Genomic DNA, 24,129 nt, shown 5'->3' with positions numbered 1-24,129 from the left:
CCTACCCTTATCACTTGAAAAGTGTGCATGTTATATAACTATTGGTTATTTGGCCACACATTTATAGCTGTAGAGTTAATATTTTTTTATGTTGCCAACAGGGTCAGCCTTCCTAGGAAAAATGTGCACACAATGGAAGCTTGCGATTGTGGAAGACAATGGGAACTTCTCAGGAGTCAACATAGCTGCTCATGAAATGGCGCACTTGTAAGAATCCCACCCGCATTTGAATGCCTGTCCTTGAACTGTCGCTCGTTAGCAAGTACTTTCATTCTGTTGTGCTTTTGATGTCTCACACGTCTATTAGCTATATGTCCTATTTCGTACAGAGGGGGTTGGAAGGTGCACAAAGATACAAAATACATATTTCGCCATAGGCACTTTTCAGAAGCAGCAAATTGCTAAGCTAGCTTCATGTTCATGTTTTTAAAGGCAGTCTTCCATACAAGAATTGTGCCTATATAATAAGCATATTATTGTCAAACTGAGCTGTAGACATCACCTACAGGAACATGGTTAGACTAGTCTACGCAAATAATCTATGTACAAAAATAATTCCAAGCGAGAAATCACAGTCAAACCAAACGGAAACGCTACTAGGAAATAAATCATTAGGCGTGAGGTAAGACTCTACGTCTCCGTTACACAACTCCTAATCTGGTTTGAAATTCTTCCAGTCATACAGTTACTGAAGATAAAGAAGCATTTTTATCAAAAATTCGTTCAATTGTCATCAGTCCACTTGTTTTATAAACTCAGTTGAAAGGAACCTATCCTGCATTCCGATTACATATATTGTACTGGTGGATTTATTTTACAGCTTACAGGCATTTTATTTTAAGGTCTCTTACTACAATTCTGCCGCCGTCTGCCACGCATTTCATCCCTTGAAAACCAGCGACCATCGGTTATCCTCTCTTCGCACTAGATGTCCTGCCCATGCCTATTTCTTCTTAATTTTCACTGGCAGTAACGTGAGTTATTTTTTTCACTCACTCAGCACGCTTCTTCTCCTGAACGTTACCCGTACCATTGTTTTGTTCCATTGCCCTCTGCGTTGTCCTCAACTTAAGTAGAATACTCTTCGTTAGCCTCCACGCGTCAGCTCCATAGGTGAATACAGGTAGGATGCAACTGTTGTATACGGTTCTATTAAGCGATGCCGGTCAGCTGCTTCATAATCTGCGAGTGCTTGCCAAATTCGCTCCCTCCCAATCTTGTTCTCCTTGCTATTTCACTTTAATGGTACGGATCTGTGGTTATTACCTGTCCTAAGTAGACATATTCGCCTACTACTTCCAGTGCTTCGCCGCCTGTCTTTAACTGCTGTTCTTTCCCGAGGCTGCTGAAAATTACCTTAGTCTTCTGCATAATAATTTTTAAGCCTACTTTTCTGCTTTTCCTGTCTAGGTCATCAATCATTCATTGCAGTTCATCCCCGGAGTTACTTAGCAAGAGCATGTCATCAGTAAATTGCAGATTACAGGGGTATTCTCCATTTACCCTTATCCCTAACAGCTCCCATTCCAAGTCGTAATACATGCCGTTTATGGGTGGCAATTCTCAGTTTGTCACATGCATTGCACTGTTACTCTCTGAATACCATAATTAACAAAACGCTTACGAGAAAACATTAAACGATGGATGTGAGCCATATTCCTAATGACACTGAGGTCAACTAAGTATGAGCATTTGGTACTACTTCATATCGAGGATAATAATCCTTTTTGACACTTCAATTTTACCTCAATTTTAGACATTTTTGTGATCCATTTTATGTGTATTTTCAGTGTATTATTTTTGAAATTTTTGAAGGCTTTCAGTCTCAAGGTTTTGTGCGACAGTAATTAAGCGCATATTCGGCCGTTTGCACAGCGGTAACTTTTACCGCAACCGGCCAAATACCGTATAACTGAAATTCTATTTTTTAAAGTACCGTATTCTTTTCGGTAGAAGAAAAGTTTTATTCTACGTTTTTCCTTACTTTGTGCCACTTATACATTTATGCAGGCTCGATACCCACCATGATGGCGAGGAAACCTCCAAAGCTTGCCCTGCGAGTCCAGATTACCTGATGTACCCCTACGGCCAAATGTCAAAGCCCGGAAAATTTTCGGAATGCAGTAAAGCAGCTATTGCCAAATTTATAGCGTAAGCCTATGACATTCCATTTGGCACTATTTTAGGACACACTCTTTTTAACTCGCAGGAACAAATGTGAGGCAGGAAGTTGAGGGTTACACTTCACGACGGAAAAAGACTAGCGCGCATTTTAGTTCTGAAATAAAAATTAACAAGGTTTGGCCAAAGAGAAGCTTATTGAAGCACTAATGAACGATTGAGATTCTGCTTTCATCTTATCTTCATTTGTTTATAACTGATGCCGCTAACAGCACCTTTTCTGCTAGAGTAGTTTATGGTGATAAAACAGAGTTGGTATTATGGTGGAGTTCATGCTACGAAGTTCATAAGAGCACAGAAGCAGCAGCCAGTAAAAGTTCAATACAACAGAATTTACATAAGTCACATAATATTTTAAGGAAATGGATTTCAGTGATCCTATTTGATATTATTATGTCATGTGCAGCATGTTCATTTACTGCACGTAGGTATCAACCTACCATAGTCTTCACCTTTGGGTCATTGTTCGTTTTCTCGTTTTATACCTTTTATGACTCCTAAAACATTCATGATGCACAACTTCGTAATGATGTATGAGAGAAACAGTTCAGGGTACAAAACACCCACCCGCGTTATTCACGGGCACTGAGATTCACTTCCATAAACCCATGCAGGAGTTCCGCTGCATCCTGTTTACAGACGAAAAGGGAGATGGATCCACCTCTTATTTTGGGAAGTAAATGAAGTGAAGTATGATAGCCCTTCGGGGCATTTTTATCGCTATCTAATTCATTTGACCTTAATATTTTTTGTATCAACTGCCATAGAATGCTGTTGTGCCTTTTAGTGTTATGAGGTACTATTAGTTTCCTTTCTGGAAATCTGGAATATATGTTGTTCTTGCTACAAAAAAGGTGCTGGTTATTGCATTTCGGAGTGGGAAGTTGGCTAAGGTTTGTGAATGTTTTTGGTTTGTGGCATGTAAATGCATAAAAATATAGATTAATAATCATTCACAATAATATAATGATATCTAAATCGGTAAATGACTTTTTCGGAAAGAGGTATTGCAGTCTCCTTAACATTATCTGTGAATGCTGTGTGCTAGTATTCATTTATCAAATATCTTTTCGAGACAAATGCTATGAACACGAGGTATGCAACGAGAGCTTTGTGGCTAAAGTGGAATCTGCTCATCTTTTCTGCAGGCCCTTGAGTTACCAACATTAGAATGAACATGTAACATTAGATAGTAAACTATATATAATGCATTTGAAGGGATCGCACACAATTGACATCAGCGTTTCTGTCTGCCAAAAAATATTTTCCTTGAATATCAGCGTTATTGCATTTGGAGACTTCTTCACGCCATTAGATGCTCTTCGAGATACATCTTTTAATGCCTTAGACGATTTCATGGTTCAAGGATGCAGATTCCAGAACCGGCAAATGCTAAACCTCAGACCTCTACTCTCGAAGCCGCTCCAGTCAGCATCCGTCATTTTAGTACAGTGTGACATACGTATTTAACATACAGCAAGGAATTAAGCAAATTGCTGCAGAGATAGCAATCTCTTTACAGTGGTACTCTCAACATGACAAGCACAATGCAGAGAAAGAGAAATTATGAACTGCTTTCTGGCAGTAATAAGTTATCGTCTGCTCATTCAGTTCACTGCTGGTTGCACTGAAGTCAGTATGAAGCTGACGCTGCCTACAGTGTCCAGGAGGCATGATGGATTGATGTCGTCTTTCTATTTTTAAGCCTTCTTAAAAATTATTCTATATAACCCCCACACATGACAGAGTCTTTACAGGTAGAAAAGCACTCCTTTATTGTGGTTTCAACAAAGTTTCTGGCAGTCAAGAGACAAGTTTACGTTCTTTCTACGCGGTACTAGGCGTCTGCGAGACATTCGGCTTTGCAGCATATCCTTATTTTAATCAAGAACGAAACACTTTACTAATATTTGTCCTTGTGCCGATTTGTCTGAGCTTTGCAGCTGCTTTTTAAATGGTCAAAACAGTAATAACGATAAAAGTTTTGCGATGTTACTAAAATTTACCACCTTTTTTTTCCAGATGCAAGGAGCATTTCGCTGCTCCTGGCAACTGTTATGATATGCCAAAACAAGGAGCGACCTACAATATAACAGACGCTTGCTTTGCTGATATGTGTTTTTTCAGAGTTAAAAAGGTTCGCAACATGCTGAACATGCCAAGTAAAGGCGGATAAGCACTGTGCATAGGATGTCTTGTCGTTTTTTACCACGGCCAAAATACCCACTTGACATGTTTTGCACATTGACTCCAGCTTTCAAAAATTGCTGCCATATTGCAGTGAGAAACATTCTATTTCAAAGTTGCTCCTCAATATTATGTCCCGCAGCGCATATGCGCTCTAACACGAGACCCTACGAAATATCCGAAATGGCTGTTTTTCGCACTGTTTGAAGCTTCTTCTTATGGGAAATTTGGCCAGTCATAAATTTAGGAGGTCTGATCCAACGCAAGTAGAAGAGCAGTGTCAAAACTGCCTCGCGCTTTCTTTAGAATTTTGTTGTCATAAATTCCAGCTTTCAGTAGAGCTGTGTTGTGATAGGGTGAGGTGTGATAGATTACGGCCACGCCTTCAACTCATGCCTGGAGAGTAGCTCTGGGCATCAAAACGCAAATGAAAACACAACAGGTTTGAGAGCCTTTTAAAAACTTCATCAAACTTAACTGCCAGTAGCTGACATACTAATTGTTTAATTGCCCAATCAACAACGGTTCGCGTCGGCACAAATAAGTGCTGTCAGATGGTATTCGTAAAAAAGATGTGAAGTTCTAAACCTCCAGTGTTTAATGTTTTGCCTACATTCTCCTGTTGTACGCGCATCAGATCTCAGCTAAGCCTGCAGACAGCTTTCTTCGCGGTATTGAATGAGCACTAGTGATGCGCTGGTTGCAGGCGGAAAATGTGTGAATTCTGACCTGATCCTTTGCTCCTTATTGAGACTACTCAAAATCAAACTAGCAAAGCTAGTTTACCACATTTGTCTTCCTGTCGAGCTTACTCAGGCGGATGTAAACAAGTATACCTATTATTTCGTTGGTTAATTTTTTTTTTGTTGCATCCCCTGTATAATGCATTATTTAGGAATAGGAATGTAGAGAGAACAAAACGCATTTGCAAACACTGCCAGAGTCAAGTTATGCTCTAATACTGTGCTTCTCACATGGATTTGAGGTGACAGCTGACACCTATTGTAATGAAAGAAGACGCTGTAAATCATGTAGGTGACGCCCGCCCAAGCCACTATTACATATGTCGTAATATGAAAAAGATACATGGATGCATGGTGCTACTACGGACAGACAGACAGATGTCTAAATGTGCGCCAGACGGAGCACTCTAATTCTTTGGAAGGGAAGGCGAAATCTAACCTGGCGCTACATGTGCAATCCCTGGAGTGTAAATCGGAGCATGACCCGTCTCTTTGTGCGCCTGATTTCAGTGATACGGGTATAGTTTACAGCAATGGTAAACAATTCTGTCGAGAGTTGGTTGAGGCGTATTCCATTGCTTAGGCTGAGGACAAGTGTGTGGCTAAGGCACTGGTTAGCCTTTATTGTAAAGAGTTCGCTCTATTATAAGAGTCGATAGTTAGGCCTTGACTTTACATTTTCTTCTTCTTCTCATTTTCCTGCAATTTCACCGGTTGGGTGTTGCGCGTGCTCTTTAGAACGAGTCTTCTTTGTCTTCTTTTGTTCAATAAACATTCAGTTGCTAGTCCAGCCTTGTCCTGTCTTCTTCTTTCCTGTGTCTCGACCTTTGGTTGGTTTAAAATGAACCGTTACCAACTCTCCCAGTCGTCTGCCTTGTCTGGACACGGGTCTCGAGGATTTTCTTTGCGTTAAGCTCTCGACCAAGGGTTTTTCCAAAAAGTTCGCGGAACTTCTCTTTGCAAGCATCAATGTTTGTAATTGATCTTCGTGGGTCTCGTACCAGGCTAACTCAGTGCCCTAAAGGTAAGAAACAGCATTGGCTAGCATCAGGGTGGTGTCCCAGTGATTATATTTGCTGACACGTTCGTAAAATTGCGTATCCGTTCTTCCACATCCGCAGCGTCCGCGCCAGTAAAATGGCCTGGATCGCGCGGTTGGGATAGGATGACCGATGGCAAGGCCTCCGGTGAGGATTTTGAGGCATCATCGGGACGGACATTAGGCGGCCATTGCGGAGTTCCGTCGTGCGGAGGCTGCCGGCGGGATCAATGGCCGCACCTCCACCAACATGTTACGTATAGAATCTATTTACAGTATATTTATAAGACGGCTATGACTGGTATAGCAGTGAGCAGCACTATGGAAACAGTTCCATTTTGCCGCCAACTACTTGTCTCCTCCGCGAGGCAAAGGGAGGAAACACTTCGTCGTTTTTTTTCTAGTAACAATGTATGGTATATATAAATATATATATATATATATATATATATATATATATATATATATATATATATATATATATATATATATATATATATATATATATATATATGATTGAAAGAGAAATGTCTCGGTTCTGACAGTCTGGAGGTCGAAAAGGCAGCGTAAGTGGATTTTCGCACAGCTCCCGCCTTCCCAAATGACATCTTATACCGCCAACCTTGACGCTGGCGGTATAAAATGTGCCACATTCGCCGCTATGTAGAAGGCAGGCGCTGGTGAACGCTCAGAGGTTTCGGTTAGTCAACATAAATACCCAAGCAAGCGGAGGGTTGCACAGCCGCTGACGTAGCTCAATTGGAAGAGCACTGGACTCAACATTCGGAGGTCGTGCGTTCGAATCCTACCATCGGCGTGTTGTTTTACCTTCAGCTTGTCGTTTAATATTCTTCATCCCGATAATCACCATAAGTCTAATTCTTGTTAGGTACCAACAATCGAATTAAAAAACATCCCTAAAGTTTGCTTCAGACACTTTGACTGTCAGCTCCTTTAACTATGCATGTATATATATATATAAATTGGTATTTGCCTAGTTCCCCCTCGTCTATTTACTGTTGGCGCCTAAATAGTTCACCTCGAATTATTTCGAAATCGGCTACTTAATCTGGCTGCAGTTACTGATCACAACACTATACAGCTTCGGCACGGAGTTCTCCACCGGAATTAAAACACCTGTGGGCATCCTAAGAGAGTATGGGCTATATATATATATATATATATATATATATATATATATACGTTACCTACATGAAGATAATTGAAAGGGAAATGAGGGGCTTCTTATTACAGAGGTAAAAGAGCTGACCTATATATATATATATATATATATATATATATATATATATATATATATGTTCCGGGTTATGTCGTGTTTGTCTTTACTGGCGTGACTGCAATTTGGTCGTCTCTTCCTCCTCCGCATTGCTGAAGCAGCATGCAGCTGCACAGGCTTTCGGGACCCTGATACAATGACGGCAACGGAAATGCTAGAGAAGGAGCTAAAGCGGACAGAACCCTAGAGGCTCCAGGGAAGTCATCTTCAAAGCTTACCCATTAAGGACCAGCGTGACCATATGGTCACGCTAGTATGCATGAAGCATTTCGATTTATACAGATTCAAAAACCCGTGCCAAAATCTCCTCCTATGCACCGTTTGAAAGCTTAGTGTTTACTTTATTGAACGCCAGGTGTCCCGAGCTGTCCGTGTTTTGTGTAAGCTGCTCTAAAAAGCGGGAAATAGTGCTCTTGTGAGAGGTGTGTCGCCATGCAACGCTCCCATGGGTGTGTTTTTCCTCTAGGCAATAGGAGGATGCGCTTACCTCCGTATAGCTCTTTGAATATGCGACCACCGGTGAGCGTTTTAGAGGGATTGATGTTTGTTTCATGAAGGAAATAGCCCATGTTTTGCTGCGTTGCCACATGGTCACGCTGGGCCTTAGGGCTCCGTAATTTTTTTTTTATTTTTTATATATGCATTGTTTTCACTCGCACTGTGGCAAGGTTGTCCCAGAATACTCATTTGATGCACTATTGTCTAAATAGATTGACGTTAGAAGAAATAGCGAAGATACTCGAAGAGGAAGATGACGTGTCAGCAATTTACATAGAACCACCAGAGGCTAGCAGTTATTCGGATGAGGACTCTGCAGATGAGGATTCCGGTGGGCTCATTGACAATCTGAGTGGGAGGCAGCTGAGAGCCGAAGCCGAAACTGTTTTCACGGACGGGCGCCGCATTGGTGGATGTGATTCCGACGACGACGATGACGACCATGCCGGGCAAGGCGACGGGGCATCGAACACCTCGTTACCTGCGGGTGATGCAGGCGTTTCTGCGAAATTACCTCTGACTTGGAAGTGGAAGAAGGGGGATCTTCAAGAGAGTCCTGCCATATTTACCGATCCAAACTTTTCCGCTTACAGGGACTTTTCCGCTGTGGAATTGTTCGAACTCTTTTTCGATGAAGCCGTAATGGAGCTGCTGGTTGAGCAAACACGAAAATACGCGCTATTTTTGAATATGCCTGATCCGGAGGTCACCAGAGAAGAAATTAGATGCTTTATCGGAGTCCTCGTTTTGTCCGGCTATACCCGCTTGCCAGGAAAAAAGTGCTACTGGGAGAGCGGCACGGACATGCTCAACACAATGGTTCACAACGTCATGCGAAGAAACCGCTTCATACAGATAATGAGGTTTCTGCGCTGTGCGGACAACGCGAGCCTGACACTCAGCGACAAGCTAACAAAGTTGCGCCCATTGATGACGCTGTTGAAAGAGAGGTTTCTGAAGCACTTGCAGCCTGTGCGTCACTTGAGCTATGACGAAAGTATGATTGAGTACTACGGTCGCCATGGCTGTAAACAATTCATACGTGGAAAGCCAATTCGCTTCGGGTATAAAGTTTGGTGTCTAAACGCCAAGAATGGCTACCTTGTAAACTTTGAAGTTTATCAAGGCAAGCAGGGGAACCCAGGGACGTCTGCAAGATATGAAAAGGACTTTGGTAACGCTGCGGCCCCACTTCTACAAATGGTGGATGAACTCTCGGCAGAAGCTCACCATCTTCCATTCTTTTTCTATTTCGACAATTTGTTCACGAGCATCCCTCTACTTAGGCATCTCAAGGGACAGGGCTACGAAGGTACGGGCACAGTGAGGCAGAACCGTGCTCCGAAAGAGTGCCCTATCGCTTGACCGGATTTCGTGAAGCGCCAACCTCGCGGACATGAAGAGCACGTGTTGAGCGACGATGGCATAATCGTTGTCCGCTGGATGGACAATTCTGTTGTAACCATCGCAAGCACCATACACGGGGTAGAGCCAGTGTCTTCTGCAGACAGGTACTCCCGCGCTCAGAAGAAAAGAATCAAAGTACCCTGTCCAAATGCTGTTGCGCAGTACAACAGCTTTATGGGAGGTACAGACCAGATGGATGCGAATGTAGGTGCCTACAGGATCGGAATCCGTGGCAAGAAATGGTGGTGGCCGATATTCACATGGCTTTGTGATGTCTCAATCAGCAATGCCTGGGCGCTTATTCGTAGCACAGGGTCCAACATAACTCAGCTTGAGTTCCGTAGGCAAATCGCACAAAGTTATCTAATGCGATGGGACAATAAACCTAAAAGACCTGGTCGACGAAGAACCCCGAAGACTGGTGACGTCTTGACTGGTGCACGGTATGACCAAGTGGCCCACTTTGTTGTACCGGTGCGGTGCAACAGCGCGGTGCGCACACAATGCTCAAAGTGCGACAGTGGAGTGTGTATTCCATGCTTTAAACCCTACCACACTAAATAAGTGGCCAAATATTCACTTACTATGTTTTTTGTCATTTCTCGCCACTTGAAATAAACATTTGTTACTCCGTGCACTTTTCTGTAGCCTGAAGGCCCAGCGTGACCATATGGTCACGGTCTATAGTTCCTAAACTAATAACAAAATAGCGATAGTTTTTTGTATGTGACATATGTGTATGGAATTAAGTTAAAATATAACATTTATTTCAAGAAAACTGAAAAAAAAGAAACCGGTCCTTAATGGGTTAATCAATACATTCCGGCTCGAAGCACTTCGAGAACTAACTTCACGGAAATTATTCCCCTCTTATCCTCGTCAGAGCGGCTCCAATTCACCAGGTTACAGTGCAGCAAACAAAACAATATAATTTGTAACCTGTAACGTATACGACCCTAAAGAGGCCTTATTAGAAAAATTGAAAAAATGGTGTTAGATAATTCCCTCTGTAACCGTTAACGTGTGTCGCATGTTTGCGCATCGAAAGGCTGCTTAATGCCTCTATATATCAGTCGTTGGGGTTGGTAGCAGCTCCAGCAAAACTGTCGACCAAAGCGCTGTCCTTCTTTTAAGGCATCCGCTTCCTGCTTAGGAGACCGGTGATACCTCCCGTTATCTCCCGTTTTTCAATGGGTGCTACATTTCCCCTTACAACCTTACAAACTTAGATATGCGGATGATACCACTTTAATGGCAGAAAGTGAAGTGGAACTCAAGAGACTTCTGATGCGCGTACAAGAAGAGAGTGAGAAGTTTGGGCTTAAACTGAACATTAAAAAGACGAAGATCATGGCGTCTTGCCCTATCAAGTCCTGGAGCATCAATGGACAAGAAGTGGAAGCTGTGACAGATTTTCTGTTCTTGGGCGCCAAGATTACCTCGGAAGGAGACTGCAGCCATGAAATTAGGAGATGCCTGCTTCTGGGAAAGAGAGCAATGGTTAGCCTTGACCGCCTAGTAAAGAGCAGAGACATTAGTCTGCCAACCAAGATCCGTATAACCCGTGCTATGGTCTTTCCAGTTGTGATGTATGGATGCGAGAGTTGGACTGTGAAAAAGGCTGACTGCCGAAGAATTGACGCGTTTGAATTGTGGTGCTGGCGAAGACTCTTAAGAGTTCCTTGGACTGCCAGAAGATCAAATCAGTCGATATTGTCAACCATAAACCCTGACTGCTCATTGGAGGGTCAAATTCTAAAGTTAAAGCTCAGCTACTTTGGTCATCTGATGAGAAGAGAGGAGTCGCTGGAGAAAGATTTGATGTTGGGAAAGGTTGAGGGTCGCCGGAGAAGGGGTAGGCAGCGAACGCGATGGTTAGATGGCATTCTCGAGGCATTGCAGATGAAGCTATGTGATGTTAAGAAGATAGTGAGAGACCGGGAAGCGTGGCGTGACATGGTCCATAGGGTCACGAAGAGTCGGACACGACTGAACGCCTGAACTGAACTGAACATTTCCCCTGCCTGATTCTCGGCTCTTGTAGACTGAAATGCACGGAGAAATGGACTCGGACCAAACCGAATACACAAAGCAATAAGCAGATTTGGGCGCTCTGCTGGGCTTCTTTAACTAGCCAGTACAGCAGCACCATCTTTTCGTCGCAGCTTTCCGATGAAGACCAGCCGTGGTCGAAATTTCTGAAGACCTCATGTACGGCGTCCCTCGTAGCATCAGCTATTTTGGGATGTTACACTTCATGAGACAAGCCAAATTTGAGAGGCTACCAAGGAACAGACGTACTAATCGCTAAGAATACTGGTATTTCAAAAGGTGGTCATTCAATGCTGCTGCTTATCCTGTAGTCACTCGATAATTTTCAGAGTACCGCGAAGGTCCCATTACTTGCTAGCAACCATGACCGGCCCGGCCCTGAAGCTTCCAACTGCTATAGGCGCGGCCCTAATGCGGCTATATTGAAGACAAACGCTGGGGACATTTTGAAATGTGGATTGCCTTGAAGAGCACCGCAGTTACTTTAGAAACAGTAGATTTTGAGAACTGTGAATGGTAAGCATGTATGGAAAGCAGAGCGCCAGCTTGCATGCGGGTCATTCAGTCCTGCCAAAAAGTTCAATCGATTAATCCGACACCTTGCTTTTATGTTCTGAGTTTGGTGGTATTACAATCACTTGCCATTTCTTCCCTTCGTCGATTACCACCGTAAAGTATCACATTGAATAATTATCTACGGCGATGCAGATGCTCACTAACAGTACGTCGTAGCTCACGCGCGCATACCTTGGCGCATGCTGACTAGTGCTTCCTTGTTAAACATCTTTATTGACGCAATCAAAATTATTATCATCATTAATTATCACTCATCGCTAAGCATTGTTGCTCGTTTCCTGTCTGTTGCGGTCATTCAACTTGTCGTTTCACGGAGCGGTCATTTCGTATTCATGATGAGTCATGCCTAGTCGTTGTAATCGTTATCACTCGTCGATGAGTTTTACTCGCTTCCAGCCAGTTGCGGCCATTCAAGTTGTCATTTGACATATTGGTCTTTTCGTAGTCATGATGACTCGTGTCTAGTCACTGAGTCATTACCAGTAATAGTTAAGCATATTTACTCATTTTCAATCACTTGCGGTTATTACAAGTCACCGTTTGACATATTGGGCGTTTTGTATTCATTAGCAGTCATGATAAATCATGGTTAATCATTTTAGTAATAAGCACTCATCGCTAAGCACTTTTACTCATTTCCAATTAGTTGCGGCCATTACAAGTCGGAGTTTGACATATTAGTCATTTTGTAGTCATTAGAGACTTTTAGTATAGCATACACAGACACATGCAGAGGAATAGCGCACGCCAACATTATCGTGACGCGCACTGCGCATGCGCTACACGATAACCGGGACCGAGCTCTTTCGTACGATCAGCCAGCGTACGCCGAAACTTGAGTTTATCGTTCCCAGCCCTCACGTAGTATTGGAGATAAGCGTTGACAAGTTGGCGGTGTCCAGGCCGCCAGCTTCAGAGTGAATTTGTCTTCGTTACCGCGTTTTGGGGCGCGCTGCCGCCTATAAATGGCCCGCGGGATCTTCGCTTTGCCTCGTGTAGCATTCAGCTCGAATATTTAGTGAATAATTTGCTCTGTTTTTCATTTTCAACGGCGGCAGCGCAGTCCCTAAGCCTGACGAGTCGCGTTTCTATGTTGGCATGACAACGCCATGAAGCGGATCGCCCTGGCTTGACTGCTTACACGTGTTTATTCGCAAAAATATGCTTGGCAGTACGGGCCTGAAATGAGGGCAGTGTCGTGTTAGCCCAGGCAGGGGGGGCGCCGCTGCACCCGCGCCGGAACGCTGCCCGAGAAAGCAGTCTAGACACCGCGCTCCCAGACGATGAAAATGACCCCCGTTTATTCTCGCACTCCGCTTTTATACACTTGCGCCGCACTTGCGCCACAGATACACTTGCGCCACTATCGCAGTCGCAGCTGCCAGCCAAGCCAAGCCAAGCCAAAACAGATGATAACAGCACATCCCCCTTTTCAAGCACTATTAACTTTACATGATACACTTCAAAATAACATTGGAACACACCCAAGAAAACACGACAGAACACAGTCACTCCAAGCATCAGTCGTCCACGCCCAGCCTTATGGGTTTGCGAACAACTCTTCCAAATCTGGTCGTAGTTACAATTCTAGCTTGAGAATTGCCACCGTCAGTCTCCGTCTGAGTTAGAGGCACCAAAGCTTCCGGAGCTTCGTCAAATTGGTTGTCTACTCCAGTTACCAATCCGGCCCTGCTGGGCTGTTCCTGACTATCCGAAAATTCGTAGTTCCCGCTATCTACCCGGTCTTTTGGGAGACGGTTAAGCATTCTCCTGTTTCGACGGACTTCAACCCCATTTTCCGTTTGAACACGGTATGAACGCGGCTGTGGTGCTGCTCCGAGCACTGTACCTTTGGTACGGAGATCAGTCACCCACACCCCATCACCTGCTTCCAGCTTTGGGAGATTTTTAGACCGGTGACGTCGGTCGAAGTGGCGGCTTTGCTCCTTTCTGACTTTACGGTCCTTGGCTGCCGCTTCTTGCAGACAGCATTGTCCCGGATTGCGGTGCGAAGGCAGCATTGGGACTCTCGTCCTAAGCCTTCTACCCATCAGTATCTCCGCTGGGCTGACGTTCAAAACACCAGGCGTGGCCCTATAAGCCAGCAAGGCTAAGTAAGGGTCGTCCGATTTTAGAATGAGATTCTTAACCGTCTTTACCATACGTTCGACTTCCCCGTTTCCCTGGGGGTGCCTTGGACTCGAGGTGACATGACGGAAGCCATACAGTTTAGCAAATTTCTCGAACTCGGCACTGACAAATTGGGGACCATTGTCGGTCACCACACACTCGGGAATGCCATGTCTCGCAAAAATGCTTTTCATTCGGCTTATCACGGTAGCAGACTTTGTTGACGGAAGAATGGCAATCTCTGGGTATCGCGAAAGATAGTCTACTACGACAAGATATTGCCGTCCCTGAGTTTGAAACAGATCGACCCCTACTCTCTCCCAAGGAAAAGAGAGCTTTGGCGATGCAATCATCGGTTCGATCTGTTCTGGCGCATGCATCGCGCAAACGCTGCACTGTTTCACGAATGACGCTATCTCAGTGCTAAGTCCCGGCCACCAGACAGAACCTTTAGCCACACTGCGGCATCGCGAGATGCCTTGGTGACCGTCATGCAGTTTGCTTAGCGCTTCCTTGCGAAGGGTCTGAGGAATGATAAGCCTCATACCTTTGAGCAGAAACCCGTTCACCAAGGTAATGCATGCACGTTCCTGCCAGTATGGCAGAAGATAACAGGGAACATTTTGTTTCCTGGGCCATCCTTTTTTGCACACTGTGCGCAAGCTTCGACACACTTCGTCTTTTGCTTGACCTTCGTTTACTCTTTTCAAGAAATCGTCGCCTGTTTCTAAACCCAGTAAACAAGCTTTCGAGTAAGCGGTTACCTCTGAGACAGGTAAACAGCTTTCCACTTTCGTACGAGCTAACGGCGAACGTGAAAGAGTATCAGCAGTGGTTAGCGATTTGCCTGGTACATATAATACAGAAAAACTGTATCGCATCAGGCGCAGACGAAAACGTTGAATTCTTGGTGGCATAGCATCGATTGCCATGTGACCCAACAGCGACACCAAGGGCTTGTGGTCAGTTTCAAAAACAACTTCCAGACCACGTATATACTCATCAAACCTTTCCGCTGCCCACGTCAACGCCAGTGCCTCCTTTTCGATCTCGGAGTACCGTTGCTCGGTTTTGGTGAGCGAACGAGAAGCGAATGCAACTGGTCTACGTTGCCCGTCTTTTTGCTTTTGAAACAAAACTGCTCCCAAACCGAAAGACGATGCGTCAGCTGAAAGAGTGGTTTGTAGCAAAGCGTCGTACAAAGCCATGCATTGCGCTGAACAAATGAGCTCTTTGAGTTCTTGGAACGCTTTTTCCTGATTGCTGTCCCAGACCCAGTCCCTGTCCTTGTGCAAAAGAACACGCATGGGAGCAGACACTTGGGCTAAATGTGGCAGGAAGCGGCCCAAATGATTCGCCATGCCCAAAATGCTTCTAAGCTCAGTAACGTTTCTGGGCGCTCTCAAATCTTTTATAGCACTGACCTTCGCTGGATCAGGATGAATACCCTCCTCATTCAGAATGTGACCCAAAAATCGCACTTGCCTAATCCCGAATAAGCATTTCTTTTTGTTTAATGTCACATTTGCCCTTGCTAGGCGTGTGATCACGTTACTTAAACGCTCATCGTGTTGAGCTTTGCTTTCGCCAAACACTAGGACATCGTCCATGAGATTAACGACCCCCGGCAGGCCACCTAGTATCTCAGACATTCTCTTTTGGAAGTACTCCGGAGCGGAGGTAATTCCAAAGGGTAGTCGCGTGAAACAGTATCTACCGAAGGGTGTTAAGAACGTGGTTAGCTCTTCCGAGTCTTTACTAAGTCGCACCTGGTGGAAGCCTGAGTTGGCATCGAGCTTTGAAAACCATTTCGCTCCCGACAGTGACCCTAGAGCTTGATCCACAGTTGGTAACGTAAATCGCTCTCGAACTACACATTTGTTCAATTTAGTGAGGTCTACGCAAACTCTCACGTCGCCTGAGGGTTTCACTACCGGAACTATTCCGGTGCACCATTCGGTGGGCCCATCCACTTTCCTGATTATGCCTAACCGCTCCATTTTATCTATTTCGCGCTTCAGGGACTCCCTCAGGGGGATTGGCACCCTGCGTGGAGCGCTTATGGCATGCGGGATAGCGCCAGCTTGTAGCCTGATGGTGTACTGCCCTGGCATCGTACCTAGACCGCGGAACATTTCTGGAAAACGCGTCTCGTACTGCAGGTTTCCCGAGTCGACCGCGTCTGCAAATTTCACGATACCTAAGACCTCAAGTGCAGGTAATCCTAGAAGGACGTCGCGTAACGGACTGACAACGTAGCATGTTTGATACACAGTTTTCTCTTTCCATGCGATCTCTGCTACGAATTTGCCTAGTACGTTAAGCTTACTGCCTCCTGCACCTTGCAAGATTTCATCGGTTTTTACCAGTCGGGACGGTAATCCCGGAAACGTTGATGGTAATACTGACACTTCAGCACCTGAGTCAACCTTTGCAAAAATGGGCACAGAATTAATGCGCACCTGAACAAATCGCGCTTTTCTGCATGCATCTATTGATCCCACGAAAGTCTCTCCAGTTTCCTGGTTGACCGCTGAGACGCGTACCTTTCGTTGAGCGGAAGCCGTTGCTTTCTTCAAGCAGGCCTTTGCGAAATGTCCCTTCTTGCCACAGTGGAGACACTTGGCAGCTCTGGCTAGGCACATTGTCCTGGGGTGGGCGTCGCCACTGCAGAAAGGACACCGCACCTCCGGCGTTCGTTGCCCATGCTGCCGCACCTCCGGCGTTCGTTGCCCATGCAGACGTCCCTTGTGCCTCTGTTGAACCACCACGTCCACTTTGGGGTCCTGGTCACGAATTTCCGATGACTGATGGCTGTGTTGTCCTCGTAGAGTACTTTGCTGCTGTTGGACGCTTTCCTTTAAGCGAGCCTTCGACAGCGCCGAAGCCAGCGTGAGCTGAGAATCCATTTGCAAAGCTTCCGAGAGCTTTGCGTCGCGGAGCCCGACAACCAGTCTGTCTCGGATCATTCGTTCTTTTAGTTCACCGTAGTCGCAACGTTCCGCCAAGCCGTGTAGCGCAGTGACGAACTGGTCTACCGACTCTGCTGGCATTTGTACGCGTCTGTGAAAACAGGCGCTTTCGTACACGATGTTACTCTCTTTTACAAAGTGCCCGTCGAACTTTTTCTTTACCGTTTCATAGTTCTTGGCGTCTTCGTCAGATAGTGAAAACGTCTTGAATATGTCACGAGCTTGCCTCCCCATTGTGTACAACAGCGTTCGTACCTGAGCCTCCCCGGAGCATTCGTTGAGTCCCGTTGCATATCGGAAGTCGTCGAAATGTTCGATCCACGCCGGCCACTCTGACGTGCGGTCAAAGTCCAGCGGTGGCGGTTGCTGCCGTCCATGCAGCCGCATTGAAGGCGTCTTCGACATCGTGGATGTAAGGTGCCTGGCTCAGTGGGAAGATTCTTGACCATCTGACATCATGTCGTAGACGGCCACTTCTGACACCATGTCGTGTTAGCCCAGGCAGGGGGGGCGCCGCTGCACCCGCGCCGGAACGCTGCCCGAGAAAGCAGTCTAGACACCGCGCTCCCAGACGACGAAAATGACCCCCGTTTATTCTCGCACTCCGCTTTTATACACTTGCGCCACACTTGCGCCACAGATACACTTGCGCCACTATCACAGTCGCAGCTGCCAGCCAAGCCAAGCCAAGCCAAAACAGATGATAACAGCACAGGCAGTAGTCACTATGACGGCAATACAAGGTAAAAGTATTCCACATGGGAATACCAACGTTGGGGAGTACAACGAAGCTACCGGAACAAAGAAACTGGCCAAAATCCCGATGCGACTTGGCTAGTTTTGGCATCGGAGTAAAAAAAAAATCCTAATATGTCTTTTAAATCTAGATTTTGCCACCTTCGTTTGCGTTCGCACTTTGTACGGCCAACTAAATGCGCCGATGCAACACACGGAGTGGCGTCCCATAATTTGCTCTTGTGTTTCGTACGAAAGCGCCCATACTCTATACTAAAAGTCTCTATTAGCAGTCATTACCACACATCGCTAAGATTTTTACTTATTTCTAATCAGTGTTGGTCATTACAAGCTGTAGTTTGACACAGCGGGATTACAAGTCAATATTATTAATTATTAGTTAATAGCATTAGTCAATTATGTCAATGTCAATTTAAAACTTTTATCAATTAGCTATAACTATCAATCGTTTTCATTCTTATCATCCTCCTCACACGTCCGCTATTTTAGAGTGAATCAGCGCACAGTTATGACCCACAGATCAGGCGCACACATTTTCGATAAACGAGCTAGCCTAGAAAGGCTTTCGCCTTAAAGTACTTTCTAGACTATTTCAAGTTGTTGCAGCCGAAGGCGCTGTAGCACAGTATTCTGTCGCTAAGTACTTCTTACAAGAAATACAAATCCCTGCAATTAAACCTGTCCCGAAATAAAGCAATCTTCGACACGCAATGCGGTGTAAGGCGGCCACGCTTCTACTGTTTGGAAGCTCGATGGCGAAAGCAGGCCACGGCGCGCCATCTGACCCACGCATACAAGTCAGCGTGGGTAACGTGGTGCGCTGGGAAGAAAATCGTGCTACTCTAAACAATATCCAGTGACTTTTGCTTATCCTGATCCACCGAAGTTATTAGCCATCAAAATGGACACGAACAATATATACTAATAATTCTACTGACTCAAAAGTTGAGATAGGGGTTGCGAGACTATGTTTTTCACAGCCCTTGAGGCTTCTTCACGGACGAAACCATTGCATGTGATGCCGCTTCAAAAAAGAAAAAAAAGTAAGCTTTAACGCCACAAATCTGTTTATATTTGCAGAGGGCTAGCGCTTGAGTTCTTTATTTCGAAATAGCATTCATACAGCAATATATGCGAAATATAAATAATAGGGAGTATTCGTACATTGAACAGTGGTTGAAAGACAAAAATGTTATTGGAAAAGGCTGCGCACTAATTCACTGAATAATTGCTAGATCCCAAATGCACAATATTTAAAGCGCGGAGCAGTCCATAAACGTGGTAAGTAAAAGCTGAGCTCATAGATGTCATCCATATGTTTTAGTCTCGGGTTATAGGTGCTCGGTTGTTTGCATCAGGATAACCCTGAGCGTAATAACCGAGCCAGCCATCTGCGTAAATTCACGCGTACATAGCCCAACGTAAGTGAACTCTTACATTTGCGCTCTGGTGCCCTAAGAGAAAAAATTGCAAACTTATAATGAATAAATTAGGGAGAGTGACGTAATTATATATTGTCAATATGTTGCCAGGTTCTAAAATTCAGCCTGAATTTCGTACATACCGTGACTAGAGAGGACCTTTCGAGGTGAGAAAAACCTAGTCCAGGGTTTGACGGAACGCCTTCTAGTTAGGAGCGCACATTGCAGAAATAAACATACAATCACCAAATTATTTTAAAAAAAGGAAACCACAACGTTTCGGGGCCTGTACGGGTCCCTTGATCCCATAGAGCGCTGCATGGAAAGAAGAATGCTTAAACACGGATAAAATTGCGTTGTGTCCACTTGTATATCCCTGCAAGATTTCCACGTGTCCTGTTAAGAGCTTGCTTCGTGTTGTGAATATGAAAGTATTCTAAAAGAAGGCGCGATGTTAAGTTTCTCTCTGTGGTAATGACTGATGCTTCTTTGCGCCAAATCTCTATTTAATCGCGCTTTCGCCTTATGTTCAAGACAGGAAGAACGCAGCTCGGAAATCGAAAAGATGAAGCAAAACTTAAAAACAATAAATATCCACAGCAGCTAAGGAAAAGCAAAGAGCGCTCAGCTCATACCTTCTGACCTGACCAACAGCAAAAAAAAAAAAAAATACGCTGAATCCAAACGAGCGAGCATTCCGTATGCTTCTGAGGTGAGCGAAGCACAGTCAGCGTACTCAAAGAATATGACTCACATTTCTCATGTGCCTACTAGTATGTTGAAGCAACAGCTGGTCCGGGTAAAAGACCGTCGAGAAATCTTTAAAATACCCGGGCGTAGTATACAAGATACCGTATGGAATATTTGACGCTGCCTACATTGGTGAAAACAGAAACTTCAGACGCAGGCTCAGAGATCATCAGAAGGACGTCACGAACGACCGCTCCACATCTAATGCTTTGGCGGAACACAGCGTATCAACGGGACACACCATCGATTGGGACAAATCATCAGTCATTACCACAGAGAGAAACGTTTGGTGAGTTTGGATGTAACTGCTTGCTCCGCAATATTCTGAGCCCGTCTGAATGGTATTCGCGTGAACATTTGGGAAACATGATATCCGCAGCAATATTCAGCTGCACACGATTTCTAGAGCCTGATGGAGTGAGAGAAACTAAATGCCAAGTGATACAATGAGCAAAGGCGCTGAAGCGGGCAGGACCCTATAGGCTCCACGAAAGGAGAAAGAGAGAGAGATACAGGGAGAGAACTTTTATTTGTCCAACAGAGTGACTATCCCGCTCTTCTGGGGTTAGACCCGGAAGATAGTCGCCTTATTTGCAGGCCGGTAGTTCTTGGACTCCGACGGCATCTTCGGCCAGTCGAACAATTTCTCTTTGGGCTCTTGGGTCTGAGCTTCGCAGAAGGGTCTCCCAGGCGTCTTTAGTTATACTTTTAGCCCTGCCTGGTGACTTTGCACATTCCTATATTATGTCATCTACAGATCCTCTTTCCTTACATAATGAACTTAGGTCTGATCGTATATGGTTGACAAGAACTGAGTTCGGGTATGTATTTGTCTGTAGCTTTCTCCATGCTACTGCTTCCTCTTTGCCTAACGTGGAATCTGGTGGTGGTAGGACCCTCCTGCTCAGTCTGTAGTGCATCCCAGTCGGAAAAAACTACAGAAAAGTTTCTGATGTTACGAAAGAACTTCTGTGTGGTTTTTGACGGGAAACCTATTGTGACAACAGAACATTCTGTGATAACATCACAAATTTCTGTAGTTACAACAGAAAAGTGCTACAGAACTACAGACAACAAAAATGTACTACAGAAGAACTACAGAACTACGGAAAAGTACTACAGAACTATGGAAAAATCTGATGGCTACGACAAAACTACAGAATATTTTGTCATATTTTTGACACAGTTATGTAGTTTTTTTCTAGTGGGATTGTTATTTCGCTATAGTTAATCAGGTCCTCTTGTTTGCCTTGCTCCGGTGGCACTCCTCCATCTCGGTGTGTGAGATCTCGGGCTAGTTTGTGTGCAGCCTCGTTTCCGGGCACGCCTGCGTAGGCTGGCGCCCAAACAAGGGTAGCGTCTTTTTCTATTCGCTTTTGATGGAGGATTCTACCCGCGATCTTTGCTATTACTCCAGCGGTGTAGCTCCTGATTGCGCTTTTGCTGTCACTGACTATGTATTTTGCCTCGGCCTTAGTTTCACCGGAGAGACTATAATTCACCAGGTTCTAGGGAAGTAAAACAAAAAATGGTCTTTCTAACCTGCAATGTACCGGTGTGGCCAAAAGTAAACTGAGCACACTATTTCCTTCTAAAACGATTCACGCGTTGAATAATTAGAACTGGCAATCATGGTTCTAGCTATTGCGTTTGCAGTGTTATTTTCACAATTTTTTCAAGACAACCATCACATCACATCATCACATCACTTTAATACCTTAAAGACCCTCATTAGAGGGTACTACATAAGGGGTGGGGCGCACAGAAATGAAAAACAGAATTGGTAACATATATGAGTAAGTAAGTTATAAAAAATACAAGATTTTCACTGCGCAAGTACACGTGTGATTTGATCAAGAAATAAAGATGGACATGTGATAGCAGCAAGTTCTCGGGGAAGGCCGTTCCAGTCGTTGGCAGTCCGGGGGAAGAATGATGAAGAAAATGTAGTGGTGCGGGCGCGATGTCGGGACACTTGCTGCTGATGACCTGTGCGGAGGGAGATACGTGGTGGGGGTGCGCAGATGTAAGGTTCCTGTCGTAGCTCGGAGTAAAAAAACTTGTGAAACAAACATAAACTAGCAATGTAGCGACGATGAGCAAGGGTAGATAGGTTGGACTGTGATTTTAAGGATGATATGCTGATATCAAAAGAATACGTTGAATGAATGAATCTAGTTGCTCGGTTTTGAACTGCTTCAATTGAATTAAGAAGATATGCTTGTTTCGGAGACCAGATGGGAGATGCATATTCTAATTTTGATCTAACTAGTGATTTGTATGCGAGGAGCTTGACATGCTGAGGTGCAGAGCGTAGGTGACGCTTTAAAAATCCTAGTGTTCTGTTAGCGGATGATATGATGTTTGAGATATGCGTATTCCACGTAAGATCCTGACAAAGATGAACACCAAGGTATTTGTATGATTGGACAAGGTCGAGAGGAACGTTAGATATGCTGTAGCTGAACAGGAGGGGGTAATGGCGACGATGAAACGACATATATTTACATTTACTTGTGTTAAGTGTCATTAGCCATTCATTACACCAGTCTTTCACACGAGTTAAATTATTTTGAAGGGATTGTTGTTCGAAAGTGTTAGTGACTGTTCTGTAAATAACACAATCGTCAGCAAACATCCGAATATGGCAATCTAAGTTCTCAGGAAGGTCGTTAATATAAATTAGAAACAAAAGTGGCCCAAGGACGGATCCTTGGGGCACGCCCGAGGAGACTGGTAGGAGGTTAGACATTTGATTATTGACGATGACTGATTGGAAGCGGTGAGTTAAGAATTCTTTTATCCATGCTAGTATATCGGGATGCAAGTTTAGGCGAGAAAGTTTCAAAAATAAGTGGTTATGAGGTACCTTATCAAATGCCTTGGCGAAGTCGAGGAAAATAGCGTCAGTTTGGAGGTTAGCATCAAGGTTAGCATGTAAGTCATGAATGAAAAGTGCTAGTTGACTTTCACAGGAGTATCCTTTGCGAAATCCGTGCTGCGAAGAATGAAAAAAATTATTTGAATCCAGAAAGTTCATCGTTAAAGAGTAAATAACGTGTTCCATAAGTTTACATGGTATGCTGGTGAGTGATATGGGCCGATAATTAAGTGGTGAATCTTTGTTACCCGACTTGTGGACCGGAACGACCTTCCCCACTTTCCAGTCATGGGGTATGGCACCTGTAGAGAGTGACTGCGAGAAAAGCAAGCATAAAATCTTAGCAGAAGTATGATTAACATTTTTTAGAACCTTTGTGTTAATTTCGTCAAACCCGGCGGATGATGACATTTTTAGTTTATCAATAAGACATGATATGCCGGCTTCCGAGAAAGTAACGGCAGGCATTGAAGTTCTTTGGTCATTTGCTGTCGTGAAGGGAGGCGGTTCTTGTTCTTTAGTGAATACAGATGCGAAAGCAGAATTAAAGATGTTAGCACACTCATCATCGGAAACAGCGCGTCCGGAATCATCAGTGAGGGTAACAGTGCGTATAGATTGCGGGTTTAAAAGCTGCCAGAATTTAGTTGGATTATCTTTTAGTATGCTGGGCAGGTCAATATGATAAAATGAGCGTTTGGCGTTTTTTACTGCAACCAGGTATGTCCTTTCAGCGGTGTAATATTTTTCCCATGCGCAGTCCTGTCCAGTCTGGTTGGCCCTGCTGAACAAACGTTTCTTTTTGTTTTCTAATCTCCCCAGAGCCTTGGTGAACCATGGTTTCTGTTTATTCGCGCGGAAGCTGCATTTGGGAATATATTTGTTAGTAAGTTCGTTCATTTTATCGGTAAACATCAACCAATTTTCGTGGATTGTTTGTTCTTGGAAAGAGCGCTGAAAAGTTGGGAAAAAAGCTTCCAGTTCCCTATTTATGGCTTCGTAGTTTCCTTTGTTATAAAGGGTGATCGTTTTTTTGGAAGTTTCTTTTGTTGTTAGAGTGAAGGAGAAGGACGCATGGATGACTTTGTGATCGCTAATTTCCCGAAGATAAGTAATGGAATTGAGGCTGTCAGGGTGGCTAGAAAGTATAAGGTCAAGAATGTTAGCGGTATCTCCTGCGATGCGTGTAGGCTGGGTTACTAATTGAGTTAGATTAAAATTTAAGCACACATCCATGAA

The sequence above is a fragment of the Amblyomma maculatum genome, chromosome 11 (assembly GCF_055883805.1).
Source record: "Amblyomma maculatum isolate TAMU_Amacu chromosome 11, ASM5588380v1, whole genome shotgun sequence".
NCBI classification, from domain to species: Eukaryota; Metazoa; Arthropoda; class Arachnida; order Ixodida; family Ixodidae; genus Amblyomma; species Amblyomma maculatum.
This window is presented reverse-complemented; position numbering follows the sequence as displayed.